Raw genomic sequence first — 5,421 nt, 5'->3', positions numbered from 1 at the left:
GATGGCAATCAGAGGATGTTCCAGGCATTCCCAGACGTATACTACCAAGCTATAAACGAAAATGAGAGCGTGAGGGAAGTCACACGGCGATTGCGGAGCGAGAGAGGGGAAAACAGGAAAAATGAACCACAGTGGTGTAAGTACAAGTTGGCATTAGATTTAAAATATGTATAATGTTCATATTTTTTTCCTGGTTAGCACGAGGATCCACATCATAATACGCTTCAATTTATTCATTAGAACACCGAGGCGCAATTTTATTTATTTATTTATTTTATTTTATTTAACGCGTCATAGTGTCTCAGGGAATGAAGGTAGGAACCCTGGATGGCCGTGACATAAGCCATGAGAAGGCCGTATTGATCCGGAAGGAACGTAGTCCACGACTTAGAACTGAGCCGCAAGCCGTGATATCAGTCATGCAGACACCTAGTTTATCCTCAAGTCCATCTGCTGTAAGCTGGAGGGGAGGAAATATAAACATAGGGAACCAAAGAACAGTTGTCTCAGGTTGACAAACATCGCTTTACCAGGAATGGAATCTTCTGAATTTAAATCAATATATCCGCCACTAAGATAAATGCCACTGATCTGACTCGAAACATAATTGAGAACAGAATTATCGTATGCCAGGCTTGGTTAATAGTATTTACTTGTGCTCAATTGAATGGACTGCGCATTTACAGGCGAGTCCATTGACACTGCCAGAGCCACTACGAGGAAGGAGTGGCTATTAGACGCGACTTCACCCCAAGAGCGGCGTCATCTCAAGGTTATAAAAGCTTGCTGAGAAAGGAAAGTGCTGTCATTCGTATTCTGACTCTCGGTTGGTTTCTCACTTCGTACTCATTCGCATTCTGATTCTCATTTGTACCCATTCTGATTCGCAGTATATACCGGTACGCATTGTGCGTTACAGAAATGTATTAATTTTCAGCGCTTTGTGAATCTCAGTAATAAGTGATAGTTGGTTTTAACTAGAGTTTTATTCAATATTATAAAACGCCGAGTACGGCATGACAATTCACAAATTTACTAGATGCATTTACTTGTGAGATTTTTAAGACTATTAGGCAATCGAAGTGTGTCAGCTCACAAGAGATAATAACGCTATCCAGTAGCATACAACATTTAAAACTCGTTCGCGTATCGCGATGATAACGCGTGCGTACCGTACAGATATTACCGCTGAGAAACACTGATTTCTACCGGGCTAATTCCCATAAATTAGTGACGCATAGATCGGGACTAATATTTATGTTTAGGCTAAAGTAAACAGTAGCCTATCGCTAAGGTCGAAACCTTGAGTACGATCACGCTAAGCGGTGAAGCGGATGTATTGAAATATATCACCATTCCAGACGATTCCAGGATCAAGGAGAGGACAACGATGGCGTTAACAGGACTCTAGGTGGCTAGTTTCAAGCCCATGATGACTGCTGCTAAGATGGGCTAAGCATCCATGACGTAGCGATCATGTGATTCGTCGCTGATAGAGAGATGGCTGCAAAGTTAAGTCCTTATGTCTATATGCATGCAAGGGAAATATTTTCATACATTAGAATAGGGTTTTCTAGTCAAGTAATTATTAGTTAAATGTAAGCCAGTTCGGCACCGATTTTGCTCAGTTTTTTATATGATTAAATACGTTTAGAGCTGCAAATCATGTTCGAGCCCCGACATAAATATTTATATTTTAATTAATGGGAACAAAGGGTAAAATTTGATAGTTATATGTGTGTGTTTCTTTTGTTTAACTTAGTGTTTTATTTCCGGATTGTGTTGATTTTGGTAGACATGCTAGGTAAAATCTGCACTGTGTCAAATGAGCCGCCCGCTGTCAACCTTGCGAGGTTTAGAGAGTAGATTAGAGACAGCATTATATCAGGTTGTTTTCCTATGCATTAAGCATGAATTTTTCAGCTACGAGGAGTGTTCCTTATAGCTATGTTCATCGTTGAATACAGTGCAGTGTCTTCGTTATTTGGGGGCAGGCAAGTTCAGGAAGGTAATAGAGTATCGAACAAAGGATATATTATGTGAGAGGCTGTAAATGCAGTGATATGTTGACGGGGCTGAAATAAAGAAAGAAAGGCGATCAAGACGCAGTGATTACTGGGAGCCGCAACCCGTCGTTTCACCATATCCCACACATATTCGATTGGCGACAAGTCCGGTGATCGGGCGGGCCAGGACAACAGTCTGACATCCTGTGACAACAAGATGGCACGTGTTCATGTAGCAACATCTGGTGTGAAGTTGTGTTATTTTCGAAGGGTAATATAGGCGCATCCCGAACAAGTGTTTTTATGTAATTGTGTCCGCGAATTCAGAACATATACATCAGTTAGAACAATTACTAGCGTATCGAATATTACTTACGCATCGAAGGGATGGTTTTATATCGAGCCTACGGGCAACGTACTTACGGATTTAACGAAGCAGTCATACAATCCAAATAATGCAACACTTTCCAAATTCCAATGTAAAAATTTTGTAATTGTAATTTTCGCGTCGTTACCCGTGTATCATAGTATAAACTTCTGCTTACATGTCCATTATTATGTCATTGTGCTTATCAGTTTCTGTCCACTACATGGTCGATTTTAAGTTTATTTAATCTGCTATTTTGATTAGTTTGGGCTCTATTCTTGTTTTTAGATTAATAAATCCATCTTAACTGAATATCTCGTTCATTCTCTACTTATATGTCCGTATTTCCTGTCCATATACTTTTAGTATAATTTAGTTATTTTGGAAATGTAGCCCACATCACAACGTAACACGTGGTTTCACCCTGAGCTGGCTCGAATTTTTAACATGATACGGTGCAGTATGTTCCTTAAAGTTTTAATTTGAATTAAACATTTGATTTCACTTTAAAGGTAATGCCTTATTATTTTTTATTACGGTACATTTTATGCAGATTATAATCATTTTATAAGAAAATGACATTGAGAATTAGATCCATGAATTATTTTAAATTCAGAATCGTTGAAATTATAGTCAGTGATTAATTAATATTTTAAAATTATAATTCCATGTCGTTTCACCTCGTACTATTAGGGGCTGATGACCTAGATATTAGGCTCCTTTAAACATCAAACATCATCTTCAAAATGCACCTACGTTCATGAAAAAGAACACCTTGAATTACTAAAGATAGGAAGTTCATATTCACAGGACACGTTCATTGGTGTGTTCTGCAGAAACGGTTAGCATTTCACTCACCTAGGTTCGGCATGTGTCCTGTTGCCTAGTAGGCACTCGGTCCTCCAAGGGCACTGATAACTTGTCCCATGCGTGATGGCATCGACGTGTGTAAGTAGCGAATGGCGCCCTGGAATACAGTCACCCTTTGTCCACACACCTGGTGGGTCCATCTTTGTGGTTGGCATTGGGTCATAACGCCGCAACCCGTCGTTTCACCATATCCCACACATATTCGATTGGCGACAAGTCCGGTGATCGGGCGGGCCAGGACAACAGTCTGACATCCTGTGACCACAAGATGGCACGTGTTCATGTATCAACATCTGGTCGCGCATAGTCATGCTGAAGTGTGGCGTCTGGGAAGTCGTGCAGAAAGGGTATGGCTACGGGTCGCAGTATGTCATTCATGTAGATCAAACTAGTCACAGATCCCTGAACACGCACCAACTGTGATTAGTGGTTGTACCGAATAGCACCTCACACCATAAGGCCTTGATTTAGCGCTATATGTCAGTGCGAATGCAGTCAATGTGGTGCCTCTGCCCCTGCCTGCGGTGAACGAAAATGCGCCCATCATTTTCAAACAAACAGAACCTGGATTTGTCCGAAAACACTATCTGCTGCCATTCCTGTCCCAAGTGACGTCGTTACGTACACCATTGCAGACCAGCATGTTTATACACATTAGTCAAATGTAGGCGGAGAATTATACGACGCGCCAGTAACCCAGACCGTAATCAACGGCGGCGGACTCTCACTCTTGATAGTGCACGATGTGTTACGCTGTTCCACTGTTACGCTCTAGCTGAGGAGGACGCAGATCTATACTGCAATGCCATTCGGATGAGTTATCGATCTTCTCGGGGGTGGTCTGGATGGTGCGACCAGACCCATCTCGTCGTGTTCTACGGCCTTCGGTGAACCATTCTGTACACACCTGTTGCACTGCTGACACACTTCGTCCCACACAAGAAGCATTTAACCGGATGGATGCATCAGGTTCTCTCATGCCAGTAATGTGCCTTCTTTCAAACTCACTAATTTACGGTACAGCCTCGCATACGTCTGCGAGGCATCCTACACGATTGCTCAAGTCGAAATTATCCATTTCCTTCGGTTTACAGCGAGAACGAGAGACGCAGGCACATTTTACCAGTCGGTGGCTGTGCGCCGATATATTGTTGTGGACCTTGAACGTAAGGGCCGACATGCTTCAAATGTTATTGATTTCTTGCGAACATACTCTTGCACATTTTCTTTGAATATGAACTTCCTATCTCTAGTCCTTAAGGTTGTTCTGTCTTTTTAAGTACAGGAGCATATATGTGACCAGTTGGCTCACCTACACACTCGCAGACATTATCTGAGGAGATCTATTTGAAGCAGAGCCGTTGGATTGCTTCAGTGATACAGAAATTGTCAGAATAGAACGCCCAGCTGTGATGACTCCGCCTTCATGTACAGGGTTGGAATTGGCACTGGCTGGAAACAATGCCATTAATGTAGCCAAATACCGGTTACAACTTGTGTAAGTCTATAAATATAAAATAACTTGTCGTGATTGACTGATTCATCATCGCCGAGCCAAAACTACTGGACATAAAGAAATGACATTTTGAGGATACATTTATATTACAGTGTAGGTGCTCGCTAAGGGAGAATTTTTGGATATTCCACGATAAGGGGGTGAAAAGGGGGTGAATTTTTGAAATGAGTGTATCTATATCCCAAAACTTTAAAAGTTTACAGATCTAAAATTTTGTATTTAGAATGTCCTCTAAACATAAACACATTTTTTGGTTTTCGGAAAATCCCAATAGGAAGGGTGAAAAACTGGTTGAATGTCTTTAACGAGGACACTTATATCTCAGAAACTGAAGACATTACAGACCTGAAAATTGGTATTTGGGATCTCTTTTAAAAATAAAGAAACACGCATTTTTGTTTTAGAAAATCCAATTAATGGGAGGGTGAAAAGGGAAGTGAAATTTTAAAATGAGTGTATTTATATCTCTAAACTTTAAATGTTTACAGATGTAAAAATTGGTGTATAGCATTTCCTTTAAAAATGAAGAAACAAGTATTATTTGTTTTCGGAAAAAAAATAGGTGTGAAAATCGGTGAAAACGGGTTGAATGTCTTTATTGAGGATACTCATGTCTCAGAAGCTGAAGATATTACACACCTCAAAATTGGTATTTGGGATCT

This window comes from Anabrus simplex, chromosome 2, assembly GCF_040414725.1.
Source record: "Anabrus simplex isolate iqAnaSimp1 chromosome 2, ASM4041472v1, whole genome shotgun sequence".
Lineage (NCBI taxonomy): Eukaryota > Metazoa > Arthropoda > Insecta > Orthoptera > Tettigoniidae > Anabrus > Anabrus simplex.
Note: the sequence above shows the minus strand (reverse complement) of the source record.